This window comes from Pseudophryne corroboree, chromosome 7 (assembly GCF_028390025.1).
Source record: "Pseudophryne corroboree isolate aPseCor3 chromosome 7, aPseCor3.hap2, whole genome shotgun sequence".
NCBI classification, from domain to species: Eukaryota; Metazoa; Chordata; class Amphibia; order Anura; family Myobatrachidae; genus Pseudophryne; species Pseudophryne corroboree.
Window position 1 is genome coordinate 251,857,158 of NC_086450.1, and position 17,953 is coordinate 251,875,110.

Genomic DNA, 17,953 nt, shown 5'->3' on the forward strand with positions numbered 1-17,953 from the left:
CAAAATATCGCCATAAATTTTGCCCCCCCTCTCTGTTTTACCCTGTTTCTGTAGTGCAGTGCAGGGGAGAGACCTGGGAGCCGTCCTGACCAGCGGAGCTGTGAGAGGAAATGGCGCCGTGTGCTGAGGAGATAGGCCCCGCCCCTTTTCCGGCGGGCTCGTCTCCCGCTATTTAGTGAATCCAGGCAGGGGTTAAATATCTCCATATAGCCTCTGGGGGCTATATGTGAGGTATTTTTAGCCTTTATATAGGTTACATTTGCCTCCCAGGGTGCCCCCCCCCAGCGCCCTGCACCCTCAGTGACTGCGTGTGAAGTGTGCTGAGAGGAAAATGGCGCACAGCTGCAGTGCTGTGCGCTACCTTTAGAAGACTGCAGGAGTCTTCAGCCGCCGATTCTGGACCTCTTCTGACTTCAGCATCTGCAAGGGGGCCGGCGGCGCGGCTCCGGTGACCATCCAGGCTGTACCTGTGATCGTCCCTCTGGAGCTGATGTCCAGTAGCCAAGAAGCCAATCCATCCTGCACGCAGGTGAGTTCACTTCTTCTCCCCTCAGTCCCTCGTTGCAGTGATCCTGTTGCCAGCAGGACTCACTGTAAAATAAAAAACCTAAGCTAAACTTTTTCTAAGCAGCTCTTTAGGAGAGCCACCTAGATTGCACCCTTCTCGGCCGGGCACAAAAATCTAACTAGAGTCTGGAGGAGGGTCATAGGGGGAGGAGCCAGTGCACACCACCTGATCTGGAAAAGCTTTACTTTTTGTGCCCTGTCTCCTGCGGAGCCGCTATTCCCCATGGTCCTTTCAGGAACCCCAGCATCCACTAGGACGATAGAGAAATAACAGTTAAAAAAAACATTTATCCTGCATTGCTCTGGACTTAACCATCTCCCTTTCTTCTCATCCTCATCCTCAGGAGGGACATTCTATGCCCCTCCTCCAGACCTCTTACCCTGTAATCTGCTTACTGCAATCTGAAGCTCTGCAAAACATTTTCATACTAAATGTATGTTCATATTTTACCCTGTAATCTGTTTACTGCAATCTGAAGCCCTGCAAACCATTTCCATACTAAATGTATGTTCACATTTTACCCTGTAATCTGCTTACTGCAATCTGAAGCTCTGCAAACCATTTCCATACTAAATGAACACTACGCAAACAATTTGTTAGATTGATTTGTGATTTCAGGATTTGTTTATAATTTAAAATACCTGTGTGTGAAATTGTGGTCACTGCCGCATATTAATGAAAGCAGACTGGGCTGGTGTTTACATAGTCAAACACTGTGCAAGTTAATACCTTTGATTTAGTGGGACATTTGCCTCAGCTGTAGTGTCATTTTACCATAGTAAATCTGTAGCTTCAACCATGCACAGCTGTGTGTTCAGCTGTGCTTTCCAGTACTCAAAGCGTTCCTATCTCTAAGCGTTTTGAAAAATAACAGTTAAAAAATAGGATTTTAATATACCTACCGGTAAATGCTTTTCTAATAGTCCGTAGAGGATGCTGAGGTCCATTTTAGTACCATGGGGTATAGATGATTCCGCAGGAGCCTTCGGCACTTTAAGACTTTTCAACAGTGTGAACTGGCTCCTCCCTCTATGCCCCTCCTCCAGACCTCAGTATAGGAACTGTGCCCGAGGAGATGGACAATTTCGAGAGAAGAATTTAACATTAAGCTAGTGGCGAGATTCACACCAGCTCACACCGTACAAACCATACCGCACAACATGGCAATCATCAAAAACCATGCCAACGAGCATGACTAATGTAACAGCAACGGCTGTATAACGGCTTAACACATGAGGACCTGTGTAAAAGACAAAAACATAATGCAGGAAAAAGGAGCACTGGGCGGGCGCCCAGCATCCTCTATGAACTATGAGAAAAGGATTTACAGGTAGGTATATTAAAATCCTATTTTCTCTTACATCCTAGAGGATGCTGGGGACCATTTTAGTACCATGGGGATGTACCAAAGCTCCCAGTATGGGCGGGAAGGTGCTAATGTTCCTGCAGAACTGATTGACCAAACAGAAGGTCGTCAGCAGCCAAGGTGTCAAACTTGTAAAATTTAGCAAACGTGTTTGCACCTGACCAAGTAGCTGCTCTGCAAATCTGCAACGCCGAGACACCCCGGGCAGCTGCCCAGGAAGAACCCACTTTCCTTGTAGAGTGGGCCTTTACCGAAGTCGGTATCGGCAATCCTGCCGTGGAATGAGCGTGTTGAATCGTACCCATGATCCAGCGCGCAATAGTCTGCTTAGAAGCAGGTCACCCAATCTTGTTGGGGTCATAAAGGACAAACAAAGCTTCAGTTTTCCTTATCCGAGCCGTTCTTGCAACATAAGTCCTCAAAGCTCTGACGACATTCAAGGACTTTGAAACGGCTGAGGTGTCAGAAGCCACTGGCACCACAACAGGTTGGTTGATATGGAAAGAAGACACAACCTTTGGAAGAAATTGCTGACGTGTTCTCAGTTCAGCCCTATCTTCATGAAAAACCAAATAAGGACTCTTGTGAGACAGAGCCCCTAACTCAGACACTCGTCTGCCTGATGCCAAGGCCAATAGCATGACCACTTTCCAACTGAGAAACTTCAACTCCACCTCATGCAGAGGCTCAAACCAGTCCGATTTAAGGAACTGCAACACCACATTAAGATCCCATGGTGCCAAATGAGGCACAAATGGAGGATGGATGCGCAGAACCCCTTTCACGAACGTCTGAACTCGGGAAGGGAAGCCAACTGTTTCTGAAAGAAAATGGACAAGGCCGAAAATTTGTACCTTGATAGACCCTAATTTTAAGCCTGCATCCACACCAGCCTGTAGAAATAGGAGAAGACGCCCTACTTGAAACTCCACCGCAGGAGACTTCTTGGATTCACACCAAGATACATATTTTCTCCAAATACGATGGTAATGTTTGGACGTTACTCCCTTCCTGGCCTGAATAAGTGTGGGAATGACTTCCTTGGGAATACCCTTTCGGGCTAGGATCTGGCGCTCAACAGCCATGCCGTCAAACGTAGCCGCGGTAAGTCTTGATAAACCAACGGCCCCTGCTGAAGCAGGTCCTCACGCAGAGGAAGAGGCCAAGGATCTTCTATCAGTAACTCCTGAAGATCTGGATACCAAGCCCTCCGTGGCCAGTCTGGAGCAATGAGAATTGGCCGAACCCTTGTTCTTCTTACAATCTTGATAATTTTTGGTATTAGTGGAGGTGGAAGGAACACATAAACTGACTGGAACACCCACTGGATCACCAGTGCATCTACTGCTATTGCTTGTGGGTCTCTCGACCTGAAACAATATTTCTGCAGCTTCTTGTTGAGACGAGATGCTATCATGTCTACTTGAGTAACGCCCCAACGAATTGCTACGTTTGCAAAGACTTCTGGGTGGTGGCCCCATTCTCCTGGATGGAGATCGTATCTGCTGAGGAAGTCCGCTTCCCAGTTGTCCACTCCCGGAATGAAGATCGCAGACAGAGCTCTTGCATGTCTTTCTGCCCAGAGGAGTATTTTTGTCACCTCGGCCATTGCTGCTCTGCTTTTCGTTCCGCCCTGACGGTTTATGTAAGCTACTGCCGTTACATTGTCTGACTGGATCTGTATGGGACGATCTTGAAGAAGATGCGCCGCTCGATGAAGGCTGTTGTACACAGCTCTCAACTCCAGAACGTTTATGTGAAGAAGTGTTTCTTGACTTGACCATCTTCCTTGGAAGCTTTCCCCTTGCGTGACTGCTCCCCAACCTCGGAGACTTGCATCTGTGGTCACAAGGATGCAGGCATGAATCCCGAACTTGCGTCCCTCCAGGAGGTGAGAACTTTGTAGCCACCACAGGAGCGAAATTCTGGCTTTCGTTGACAGGATAATCCTCTGATGCATGTGTAGATGCGATCCGGACCACTTGTCCAGTAGGTCCCACTGGAACACCCTGGCATGGAATCGGCCATATTGTAGAGCCTCGTAATCTGCTACCATCTTCCCCAGCAGGCGGATGCACTGATGAATCGACACGCGTGCTGGTTTCAAAATCTGTTTGACCATCTTCTGGATCTTCAGAGCCTTTTCCACTTGTAGAAAGACTTTCTGTACCTCGGTGTCCAGTATCATTCCCAGAAATGATAATCTCATTGTCAGTTCCAATTGTGATTTTGGAAGGTTTATGATCCAACCGTGCTGTTGAAGCACCGTCAGGGATAGTGCAATGTTCTGCACTAACTTCTCTCTGGATCCCGCTTTTATCAGGAGACAGTCTAAGTATGGAATTATGTTGACTTCTCTCTTGCGAAGGAGAACCATCATCTCCGCCATCACCTTGGTGATTAGTCTTGGAGCCGTGGAGAGCCCGAAAGGCAACGTTTGGAACTGGTAGTGACAGTCCTGAACCGCAAACCTCAGGTACGCATGATGTGGAGGGTAAATGGGAACATGCAAATAAGCATCCTTGATGTCCACCGACACCAGAAATTCCTTTTACTGCAAGCTGGAGATCACCGCTCTCAGGGACTCCATCTTGAATTTGAATCTTATTAAATAAAGATTCAGAGATTTTAGGTTTAAAATCGGTCTGACAGAGCCGTCTGGCTTCGGAACCACAAACAGGCTTGAATAAAAACCTTTCTTCTGTTGTGGTGCAGGAACTAAGGAAACTACTCCGTCTTGACAAAATTTCTGTATTGCGTTCAGTACTTTCGTTCTGTCCGGAAAAGAAACTGGTAAGGCTGATTTGAAAAATTGGCATGGGGAAGGTCTTGAAATTCCAACTTGTAACCTTGGGATACTATCTGTAATATCCAAGGATCCAGATCTGAGTGAACCCAGACCTGGCTGAAGAACAGTAGACGCGCCCCCACCCAATCGCACTCCCGCAGGAGAGCCCCAGCGTCATGCTGTGGTTTTAGCAGAAGTAGCTGTTGACTTCTGCTCCTGCGAGCCTGATGGTGTTATAGGTTTCCTACCTCTTCCCCGCCCTCTTTCTGCAAAGAAGGCGGTACCTTTTGCTTTTTTGTACTTGTTGGGCCGAAAGGACTGCATTGTATGAGAACGATACCCTTTCCTAAGTGGAGCAGCTGCGGAAGGCAGAAATGCCGACTTGCCTGATGTAGTCGTTGAAATCATGGCATCCAGCTTGTCTCCAAAGAGGGCCTCCCCATTGTAAGGGAGCACCTCAATAATCTTCTTTGATTCCACATCAGCATTCCATTGGCGGATCCATAGTGCCCTGCGGGCTGAAATCAGCACAGCGGAGGATCTTGAACCCAGCAAACCAATATCCTTCATAGCTTCAACTAAGTAACTTGCAGCATCTTTGATATGGCCGAGAATTAGGACTAACTCATCTTTGTCAACTGTCTATATTCACTAGCAAGTTGTCTGACCATTTTTCCACAGCGTTACCCATCCACGCACAAGCAATGGTGGGCCTGAGCAACGTTCCGTTAGCCGTATAGATGGACTTTAAGGTTGCCTCCAGTTTACGGTCAGCAGGATCCTTTAATGAAGCTGACCCTGGGGCAGGCAAAACGATCTTCTTAGACAGCCTAGAAATTGAGGTGATTACCATTGGTAAATTTCTTTTCTGGGGTAGACCAGGATTCCTCAAAGAATGCATTCAGATCCTTTGAAGGAGGAAAAGTCACTACCTGCTTTTTATTCAGTTTAAAATAATCCTTTTCCTCAGGAACAGGTGTTGTCTCAGTAAACTCCAACACCTCTTTAATAGCGACAATCATACATTGAATGCTTTTGGCTAGTTTGGGGTCAACCCCTCTTAAATCCCCAGTGTCAACCTCAGTGTCGGAATCTGTGTCTGTGTCCCCTTGCATTATCTGGGCCAGAGACCTTTTCTTGGAACTGGAAGGGACCCGAGTGGATGACATGGAGGAATCAGCAAACAGTGCGTCCTCCACAGACTGTCTCCAATACTTTGTCTGTTGTTCAGACTCAGAGAATTTCTTTGCAAGTTGTGCCATATTCTTCTGCAACTTTCTCACCCACTCCGGCTCCTTCTGAGAGGGAAGAGTTACCACATTACCCTCTTGTGCATCTAAATTGGGTTCCTCCGGGGTCCCGGGACATGGTGTCCCTGGACATAAAGGATGCATACCTTCATGTCCCCATATATCCGCCTCATCAAGCGTTCCTGAGGTTTCCTGTACAGGATTGTCATTACCAATTTCAGACGTTGCCGTTTGGGCTTTCCACGGCCCCAAGGATTTTCACCAAGGTGATGGCGGAAATGATGGTGCTCCTGCGCAAGCAGGGTGTCACAATTATCCCGTACTTGGAGGATCTCCTGATAAAAGCGAGATTGCGAGAACAGTTACTGAACAGCGTATCACTCTCCCTGAGGGTGTTGCAACAGCACGGCTGGATTCTCAATTTCCAGAAGTCACAGTTGGTTCCAACGACTCGGTTACCTTTCTTAGGCATGATTCTGGATACGGACCAGAAAAGGGTTTATCTTCTGACGGAAAAGGCCCAAGAACTCATGTCTTTGGTCAAGGACCTATTGAAGCCAAAAAGGGTGTCAGTGCATCACTGCACTCGAGTTCTGGGAAAGATGGTGGCGACTTACGAGGCCATTCCATTCGGCAGGTTCCATGCAAGGACTTTTCAATGGGACCTTCTGGACAAGTGGTCCGGGTCTCATCTACAGATTCATCAGATGATCACCCTGTCCCACAAGGCCAGGGTATCTCTCCTGTGGTGGCTGCAGAGTGCTCAACTTCTGGAGGGTCGCAGGTTCGGCATTCAAGACTGGGTTCTGGTAACCACGTACGCGAGCCTCTGGGGTTGGGGAGCAGTCACACAGGGGAGAAACTTCCAGGGTCTTCACATCAATGTACTGGAGTTGAGGGCCATATACAACGGCCTTCGTCAAGCGGAGAATTTGCTTTGTGACCTATCGGTTCTGATTCAGTCAGACAACATCACCGCAGTGGCTCATGTAAACCGCCAAGGCGGAACAAGGAGCAGAGTGGCAATGGCAGAAGCCACCAGGATTCTTCGCTGGGCGGAAAATCACATAAGCGCTCTGAGAGCAGTCTTCATTCCGGGAACGAACAACTGGGAAGCAGACTTCCTCAGCACACACTATCTACATCCAGGAGAGTGGGGACTTTATCAGGAAGTCTTCGCAGAGATTGCAAGTCAGTGGGGACTGCCTCAGATAGACATGATGGCGTCACGCCTCAACAAAAAGCTACCGAGGTATTGCGCCAGGTCAAGAGACCCTCAGGCGGTAGCAGTGGACACCCTGGTGACACCGATGGTGTTCCGGTCGGTCTATGTGTTTCCTCCTCTTCCTCTCATATCCAAGATATTGAGAATCATAAGACGAAGAGGAGTACAGACAATTCTCATTGTTCCAGATTGGCCTCGAAGGGCCTGGTATCCGGATCTGCAGGAAATGCTAACAGAAGATCCGTGGCCTCTTCCTCTCAGAGAGGACTTGTTACGACAGGGGCCCTGTCTGTTCCAAGACTTACCGCGGCTGCGTTTGACGGCATGGCGGTTGAACGCCGGATCCTAGCGGGAAAGGGCATTCCGGATGAGGTCATTCCTACTCTGATAAAGGCTAGGAAAGACGTGACAGCGAAACATTATCACTGTATTTGGAGGAAGTATGTCTCTTGGTGTGAGTCCAGGAATGCTCCTCCGGAGGAATTCCATCTGGGCCGTTGCCTTCACTTCCTACAGACTGGAGTGAATTTGGGCCTAAAATTAGGCTCCATTATGGTTCAGATATCGGCCCTATCCATTTTCTTTCAGAAGGAATTGGCTTCTCTTCCGGAAGTACAGACTTTTGTGAAGGGAGTGCTGCATATCCAGCCACCTTTTGTGCCAGTGGCACCTTGGGACCTTAACGTGGTGTTACGGTTCCTTAAGTCTCACTGGTTTGAACCGCGTAAAACGGTGGAATTAAAATATCTCACTTGAAAAGTGGTCATGTTGTTGGCCTTGGCATCGGCAAGGCGAGAGTCGGAGTTGGCGCTTTATCTCACAAGAGCCCCTATCTGATATTCCATGTGGATAGAGCAGAATTGTGGACTCGTTCTCAATTTTTGCCCAAGGTGGTTTCTTCTTTTCATATGAACCAACCTATTGTGGTGCCGGTGGCTACGCGGGACGTGGAGGATTCGGAGTCCATTGATGTGGTCAGGGCGTTGAAAATTTATGTAGCCAGGACGGCTCGGGTTAGGAAAACAGAGGTACTGTTTGTCCTGTATGCAGCCAACAAGGTCGGCGCACCTGCTTCAAAGCAGACGATTGCTCGCTGGATCTGTAAAACGATTCAGCAGGCTCATTCTATGGCAGGATTGCCGTTACCAAATTCTGTAAAGGCCCATTCTACTAGGAAGGTGGGCTCTTCTTGGGCGGCTGCCCGAGGTGTCTCGGCATTCCAGCTTTGCCGAGCTGCTACTTGGTCGGGTTCAAACACCTTTGCAAAGTTCTACAAGTTTGATACCCTGGCTGACGAAGACCTCATGTTTGCTCAATCGGTGCACTCTGCCGCCCGTTTGGGAGCTTTGGTATAATCCCCATGGTTCTTACGGAGTTCCCAGCATCCTCTAGGACAGAGGTTCTCAAGCTCGGTCCTCAGGACCCCACACGGTGCATGTTTTGCAGGTCTCCTCACAGAATCACAAGTGAAATAATTAGCTCCACCTGCGGACCTTTTAAAATGTGTCAGTGAGTAATTACTACACCTGTGCAGCTGCTGGGTTACCTGCAAAACATGCACCGTGTGGGGTCCTGAGGACCGAGTTTGAGAACCCCTGCTCTAGGACGTAAGAGAAAATAAGATTTTAAACCTACCGGTATATCTTTTTCTCCAAGTCCTTAGAGGATGCTGGGCGCCCGTCCCAGTGCGGACTATCTTCTGCAAGACTTGTATATAGTTTTTGCTTACATAAGGGTTATGTTACAGTTAGGATCAGTCGTTGGCTGATGCTGTTTTGTTTCATACTGTTAACTGGTTGCGTATATTCCAGGTTATACGGTGTGGATGGTGTGGGCTGGTATGAATCTTGCCCTTGGATTAACAAAAATCCTTTCCTCGTACTGTCCGTCTCCTCTGGGCACAGTTTCTCTAACTGAGGTCTGGAGGAGGGGCATAGAGGGAGGATCCAGTGCACACCCATACCTAAAGATCTTTTTTAGTGCCCATGTCTCCTGCGGAGCCCGTCTATCCCCATGGTCCTTACGGAGTCCCCAGCATCCTCTACGGACTAGGAGAAAAAGATTTACCGGTAGGTTTAAAATCTTATTTTTTCCCCCTTCTTATGCTATGTATTCCCACCTACATGTTGCTGCTTGGCAATGCATTGTACCACAAAAAAATCCTAGTGTACTTGAGTACACCTGGCCAATAGAGCTGATTCTGATAAGGGGACACTGTCTGCCGTAATGTGTAACAAGGGGACGCTGTCTGCCGTAATGTGTAATAAGGGGACGCTGCTTGCCGTAATGTGTAAAAAGGGGACGCTGTCTGCCGTAATGTGTAAAAAGGAGGACTGTCTCCTGTAATGTGTAAAATGGGGGATGCTGCCTGCCATAATGTGTAAAAAGGGGGACTCTGTCGTAATGTGGAAAAAATAGGATTTTAATACCTACCGGTAAATCCTTTTCTCCTAGTCCGTAGAGGATGCTGGGGACGCTTCAAGAACCATGGGGTATAGACGGGATCCGCAGGAGACATGGGCACTTTAGGACTTTGAATGGGTGTGAACTGGCTCCTCCCTCTATGCCCCTCCTTCAGAATCCAGTTATAGGAACTGTGCCCAGGGAGACGGACATTTCGAGGAAAAGGATTTATTGTTAAACTAAGGGTGAGATACGTACCAGCTCACACCACCAAACACGCCGTACAACCTGGCATTAAACAGAATTCCAGTCAACGGCATGAACAAAGTCAGCAACAGGCTGACCATAACCAAAGCACAACCTTTGTGTAACACAAGCAATAACTATTAAACAAGTACTGCAGACAGAGTACGCACTGGGATGGGCGCCCGGCATCCTCTACGGACTAGGAGAAAAGGATTTACCGGTAGGTATTAAAATCCTATTTTCTCATACGTCCTAGAAGATGCTGAGGATGCTTCAAGAACCATGGGGTCTATACCAAAGCTCCAGAATGGGCGGGAGAGTGCGGATGAATCTGCAGCACCGATTGACCAAACATGAGGTCCTCTTTAGCCAGGGTATCAAACTTGTAGAACTTAGCAAAAGTGTTTGAACCCGACCACTTAGCCGCTCGGCAAAGCTGTAACGCCGAGACCCCTCGGGCAGCCTCCCAAGATGAGCCCACCTTTCTCGTAGAATGGGCCTTCACCAATTTCGGTAATGGCAATCCCGCCGTAGAATGATCATGCTGAATCGTATTACAGATCCAGCGTGCAATAGTCTGCTTGGAAACAGGAGCCCCAATCTCGTTGGGAGCATACAGGACAAACAGAGCCTCCGTTTTCCTAATCTGAGCCGTTCTGGCGACATAGATTTTCAAAGCTCTTACCGCATCGAGAGACTTCGATTCCGCCAAGGCTTCAGTAGCCACTGGCACCACAATAGGTTGGTTCATGTGAAATGATGAAACCACTTTTGGTAGAAATTGCTGACGAGTTCTCAACTCCGCTCTATCTACATGGATGATCAAATAAGGGCTCTTGTGAGACAAAGCCGCTAATTCAGACACCCGCCTTGCGGACGCCAAGGCCAACAGCATGACCACTTTCCAAGTGAGGAATTTGAGCTCAACATTATGTAAAGGTTCAAACCAATGAGATTGCAGGAACTGCAACACCATGTTAAGATCCCATGGTGCCACTGGGGGAACAAAGGGAGGTTGAATGTGCAGCACTCCTTTCACGAAGGTCTGAACTTCTGGAAGGGAGGCCAATTCTTTCTAAAAGAAAATTGATACGGCCGAAATTTGTACTTTAATGGAGCCTAACTTTAGGCCCGCATTCACACCTGCTTGCAAAAAATGGAAAAACCGCCCCAGCTGAAATTCTTCCGTAGGAGCCTTCTTGGATTCACACCAAGACACATATTTTCTCCAAATACGGTGGTAATGCCTCGCCGCTACTTCTTTTCTAGCCTGGAGTAGTGTGGGAATGACTTCACTGGGAATACCCTTTCGGGTTAGGATCTGGCGTTCATCAGCCATGCCGTCAAACGCAGCCGCGGTAAGTCTTGTAACACGCACGGTCCCTGCTGTAACAGGTCCTCTCGTAGAGGAAGAGGCCAGGGATCTCCTATGAGTAATTCCTGAAGATCCGGATACCAGGCCCTCCTTGGCCAGTCTGGAACAATGAGTATCGTCTGAACCCTTGTTCTTCTTATCACCTTTGGAATGAGTGGGAGTGGAGGGAACACATAGACCGACTGAAACACCCACGGTGTCACTAGGGCGTACACCGCTATTGCTTGAGAGTCCCTCGACCTGGAACAATATCTCTGAAGTTTTTTGTTGAGGCGAGACGCCGTCATGTCTTTTTGAGGAATTCCCCAATGACTTGTCACTTCTGCAAATACCTCTTGATGAAGACCCCACTCTCCTGGATGGAGATCGTGTCTGCTGAGTAAGTCTGCTTCCCAGTTGTCCACGCCTGGAATGAAGACTGCTGATAGAGCGCTTGCATGTCTTTCCGCCCAGCGAAGAACTTTTGTGGCCTCCGCCATTGCCGCTATGCTCTTTGTTCCACCCTGGCAGTTTACGTACGCCACTGCTGTTATGTTGTCCGACTGAATCAAGACGGGCAGACCGCAAAGAAGATGTTCCGCTTGCAGAAGGCCGTTGTAAATGGCCCTTAATTCCAGAATGTTTATGACTTGCATTTGTGGTCACCAGGATCCAATCCTGGATCCCGAACCTGCGTCCCTCTAGGAGGTGAGAACTGTGCAGCCACCACAGGAGAGAGATTCTGGTCCTGGAAGATAGGATTATTTTCCGGTGCATGACCACTTGTCCAACAGGTCCCACTGAAACACCCTGGCATGGAACCTGCCAAACTGAATGGCCTCGTAGGCCGCCACCATCTTCCCCAGCAACCGAGTGCATTGATGAATCGACACTCTTGCCAGTTTCAGAATCTGTTTGACCATGTTCTGGATTTCCAGAGCCTTTTCCACTGGAAGAAAGACTCTCTGTAATTCTGTGTCCAGAATCATACCCAAGAATGACAGCCGTGTTGTCGGAACCAACTGTGATTTTGGCAAGTTTAGGAGCCAACCATGTTGTTGCAGAATTGCCAGGGAGAGCGTAACGTTTTTCAGTAATTGCTCCTTGGATCTCGCCTTAATCAGGAGATCATCCAAGTACGGGTTAATTGTGATTCCTTGCTTGCGCAGGAGAACCATCATTTCCGCCATTACTTTGGTGAAAATCTGCGGAGGCGTGGACAGACCAAACGGCAACGTCTGAAATTGGTAATGACAATCCTGAACAGCAAACCTCAGGTAAGCCTGATGTGGAAGATATATGGGGACGTGTAAGTAGGCATCCTTTATGTTGACTGACACCATAAAATTCCCCTCCTCCAGACTGGAGATCACTGCTCGGAGAGATTCCATCTTGAATTTGAATTTTTTTTAGATAGAAATTGAGGGATTTTAGGTTCAGAATGGGTCTGACCGAGCCATCCGGCTTCGGGACCACGCACAGGCTTGAATAAAAGCCTTCTCCCTGCTGTGACGGGGGTACCGTGACAATGACTTTATTTTGACACAGCTTTTGTATTGCAGCGCATACTACCTCCCTTTCCGGAAGAGAAGCTGGCAAGGCCGATTTGAAAAATCGGTGAGGGAGCACGTCTTGAAACTGCAATTTGTACCCTTGGGCTACTATTTCTAATACCCAAGGGTCCAGGGCCGAGCGAACCCAGACCTGACTGAAGAGGTGGAGACGTGCCCCCACCGGTGCAGACTCCCGCAGAGGAGCCCCAGCGTCATGCGGTGGATTTGGCAGCACCCGGGGAGGACTTCTGCTCTTGGGAACCTGCCACAGCCGGTGACCTTTTTCTTCCTCTTCCTCTAGTAGCAAGGAAGGAAGACCCTCGTCCTTTTTTGTATTTATTGGGCCTAAAGGACTGCAACTGATAGTGGGGCGTTTTCTTTTGTTGTGCAGGGACATAAGGTAGAAATGATGACTTACCCGCGGTAGCCGTAAATACCAGGTCAGCGAGGCCATCACCAAACAAGACACCACCTTTATACGGCAGAGACTCCATAGCCTTCTTAGAGTCAGCATCAGCATTCCATTGATGAATCCACAATGCCCTCCTAGCCGAGACTGCCATGGCATTGGCCCTTGATCCCAAAAGGCCAATATCCCTCGCAGCTTCCTTTAGGTAGGCTGCAGCTTCCCTGATATGACCCAGAGTCAAAATAATGCTATCCCTATCCAGGGAATCTATATCAGATGACAAGTTATCTGCCCACTTTTCAATAGCCCTACTCACCCATGCCGATGCAACGGCAGGTCTGAGCAGTGTACCCGTAGTGACATAAATGGATTTCAACGTATTTTCCTGCTTACGATCCGCAGGATCCTTCAGGGCTGCTGTGTCAGGAGACGGAAGCGCCACCTTTTTGGACAGACGCGATAGAGCTTTGTCCACAGTGGGGGTTGACTCCCACTTTCCCCTGTCCCCAGAGGGGAACGGATATGCCACCGGAATTCTCTTGGGAATCTGTAACTTTTTGTCAGGATTTTCCCAAGCCTTTTTTAAAAAGATTGTTAAGTTCATGAGAGGGCGGAAACGTTACCTCAGGTTTCTTTCCTTTAAACATACAAACCCTTGTGTCAGGAACAGCAGGGTCTTCCGTGATATGTAAAACGTCTTTTATCACCACAATCATGTACTAAATGCTCTTAGCCAGTTTAGGATTCAATCTGGCATCACTATAGTTGACACTGGAGTCAGAGTCCGTGTCGGTATCTGTATCCACTATTCTGGGTAAATGAACTCTTCTGTGACCCCGAGGGGGTCTGTACTTGTGACATTGCATCCTCCATGAATTTTCTCCATGCCTGGTTCTGAGACTCCGATTTATCTAATCTCTTATTCAACAGAGCCACATTTGCATTTAAACCACTCAAAACATTTACCCAATCAGCAGTCGGCGGTGCCGACGGGGTCACTCCCACAGTCTTTTCTGTCCCCACTCCAGCCTCCTCCTGGAAAGAGCACTCAGCCTCAGATATGCGACACACGCGTACCGACACCCACAACCACACTGGGCTATAAGGGACAGACCCACAGCAAAGCCTGTTAGAGAAACACAGCGGGAGTTTTGCCAGCTCACAACCCAGCGCTTTTAATATTAATAAAACAGCAGCAAATTACTGTGCCCCCCCCCTTCCCCGTTTTGCACCCTGTTACTTGTACAGCAGTGTAGGAGGCCAAGACCAGCATCTCTGCAGCTCTGTGAAGAGAAAATGGCGCTGATTAGAGCTGTGAGGGCTAAGCCATGCCCCCTTAATGGCGCGCTTCAGCCCCGCTATTTTCCGCAAATGTATACTGGCGGGGGTCTGGTTTTATACCGCTTTTGCCAGTCCAGTAGTGAGGTTTTATGCTGCCCAGGGCGCCCCCCCCCCCCTCTGCACCCTGTAGTGCCACTGTGTGTGTGTGTGTGTGGGTGCATGGCACGCTGCGCGGTACCTCAAAGCCGTCACTGAAGTCTTCTGATCTTCTTCTACTCACCCGTCTTCTGACTTCTGGCTCTGCAAGGGGGGTGACGGCGCGGCTCCGGGAACGAGCATCTAGGCGTACCTAGCGATCAGACCCTCTGTAGCTAATGGTGTCCAGTAGCCTAAGAAGCAGAGCCTTGAAACTCACAGAAGTAGGTCTGCTTCTCTCCCCTGAGTCCCACGAAACAGGGAGCCTGTTGCCAGCAGGTCTCCCTGAAAATAAAAAAACCTAACATAAAGTCTTTTTCAGAGAAACTCAGGAGAGCTCCTCAGTGTGCATCCAGTCTCACTGGGTACAGAATCTAACTGGAGTTTGGAGAAGGGGCATAGAGGGAGGAGCCAGTTCAACCCATTCAAAGTCTTAAAGTGCCCATGTCTCCTGCGTATCCCTTCTATACCCCATGGTTCTTGAAGCGTCCCCAGCATCCTCTAGGACGTATGAGAAAGGGGACGATGTCTGCCGTTTCTTGCACACAGTGCTAAAATGTCTAGTTATGGCACTGTTTCAGTGGCATGACTGCTGAAATGTTTATATATCATTTACTTGTTCTGCATTGTATTACATTGTAAGTTGCTGTTTTCTTGTTTTGCTCATTTGTTTATATACAGTACTTTGTCAGGCATGCGGAACCCTTGTGTTGCCATATATATATAAAAAAAAATGATAATAATTATAAACATATTTTTCCTTTATAGACAACATAATCATTCTCCCTCTTTGTTTGAAAGCAGTTTTCATGCATTTAATATTTTCAGCTGATTTCCTGACATCTACACTATTACCCATACTTGCCTACTTTTGAAAACTAGTTTCAGGGAGATTATGGTTATTGAGGGGGAGAGTCAAGCTCCGTCCCAAAGGGCGTGTCTAGCTCCAGCTATGGGCGCATCTTTTGCCACTCAGGGATTTCTGGTAGAGTGCACAAAGCCTATTTTCAGGAAGGATTAAAAGTAACACAAATCTTCAGCCAACTGTGGCAGAACTGCATGTCCTAGATAGCACTGCCAACCACCAAATATATACAGTACTGGGGCTCTTAATGGTACCTATAGTTGCATAACCACTAGATGCCTGTTCCTCTACATGCATTACATTCATCTGACTATTTCAATGACATATGTGTCAGTCACTCTGCTGCCTGTAATAAGGTAAGTGATTGACAGCTGTCATGTCAGATGCTCTGCAACAGATCTCCTTTGAGTATGAGGGACAAAAAGATGTGTGCATATAAAAGGGGCGCAATCCAGAAACCTTTAGGCAATACATAAATATATAATAAAGGAACATGTACAGTATATTATGTCATCAGTACAAAGAAGTTAAATTAAAAATCAAAAGAGCAGTTGTTGCACAATATTGCATACGTGATTCCTAGGACAAAAGTTCTTAGAAATGTTGGTCAATTGAATGTGAATACAATAGGAAGTATTGCAAGTACATTATCTAAAACAATAGCATCAATAATAAATATTATTAAGGCATAAGTGCTGTGAATGGCCTTAGAGTAGGGGTGGCCAATTATTTCAGCTGGGCGGCTGTTTGGCAGGTTTTGGATAACTATGGAGAGTCAGTCATATGTAGTGGACTGGACCTGACTCGCTTGAGGGTCACGTATGAATATATACTGTATATATAAAGGATATAGGATTAAGCACCTCACACAGTGGTTAGGGTTAGGCACTAATGGGAGAGGTTAGTGTTAGGCTGCAGGTCGGAGGGTTAGAGTTAGGGGGGGTAGGGAGAGGGGAGAACTTTACTCACTGTCGGGCTTTTCAACTTTGGGATCCCGGCGGCCGTAATATCGATGCCGGGATCCCAAAGTTGAAAAGCCCGACAGTGAGTGCACCAGAGTATTATACTGATTCCGATTACAGCTCTCTCCCCTATATATGACTGCCATGAGGTGGTTAGTGTATATTGAGTATGAGGATGTACTGTATAAACTAGGTTTATGATATTATGTGCAATGCACACGCGTGTCGGACAACAACAATGGGTATCGCTGGGATGGTGTGAGAAATCCATTCGCAAGGTGATTGACAGGAAGAGGCCATTTGTGGGTGGTAACTGACCGTTCACTGGGAGGGTTTGCAAAAACGCAGGCGTGTCCAAGCGTTTTCAGGGAGGGAGAATGACGTCAGTTCCAGCCCAGATCAGCCTGATTCTATCACACTGGAGGAGTAAGTCCTGGGCTGCGCACACACAGAATTTTAGCAGCTCGGTGTACACATAGCATTGCATACTTGCACGGCGAATATACACTTCCACTGTAGGTGGAGACTACCTGATCGCAGGATAGCAAAAAATGCAGCCCAGTGATCATATCTGAATTACCTCCTAAGTTGTTAAGCAGTGAACTGAACCCTATATGAAGTAAATAGGAATGCAAGTAGTAAACAGTAGGCTGCTATCTTGGGCATTGGGCTTTGTGTGTTGGGTGTGGGTTTTGTATGCATAGTACCTACATCTGAAGTTTTTCATTAACCATATGCATACCAAGCATGTGCATTTTATATTTTTGCATCATGCTATATGTGGCACACTTTATGCAGCCTTTCTTCTGTATCCTAAATGTATAATACATTTTATCACAGTGCTGGGACATTTTTCCTAATACTGTGTGGCTGTCTGGCCCTTACTTACATGCTCCCTGTCTCCTCTCCTGCTCAGCAGTATCAAGGTCTCTCTCTGGTGTCTGGTTCTGAATCCCCCTCTCCGGCCACTCTCCTGAGGAATGCAGCTGCCGGAGCTTGGCTCCGCCCCCTGACAGACCTGAATGTTCAGCTCCCAGCACAGTAAGGGCTGACTCCTCTCCTGTAATTTATCACTGTCGGGGCGTCAATGGTAGAGTTTAACAGCGCGGGGGCAGCATCAAATGGGCCGATCCCGAATGCTCTGCAGATGGCAAATAGCAGCCGGCCATAGTTTGCTCACCTCTGCCTTATAGAGCATCCATCTAACCATGGGGTCCTATGGAAAAGCACTGCCTACCATTTGCTACTGGGAGTGGATGTGTTCTCTCCAGTGACTGACCCCGCACAGTGGGAAAGCCACAAGCACTCACCAGGAAGCACTGCATGCCAGTCTGAGTCAACTGGAACAAGATGCAGAAGCAGTGGAGACTCTACACCGCCAACAGTTCCAGTAGCCCTAGGACACAGATGGCCGGTACACTGGCCGGGCGTGAGCTGCGGCAGCACCAGAAATCATTTGCTGGCTACCCTCTCCTCTCGTATGCTTCC

The 17,953-nt window shown here is 48.0% G+C and overlaps 1 protein-coding gene across 4 annotated transcripts in view; it reads right to left on the reverse strand.

The window, feature by feature from the left end:
• Positions 1-17,953, reverse strand: part of TNRC18 (trinucleotide repeat containing 18) — a 1,076,633-nt gene that overhangs the window by 279,630 nt on the left and 779,050 nt on the right. The window lies entirely within an intron of this gene.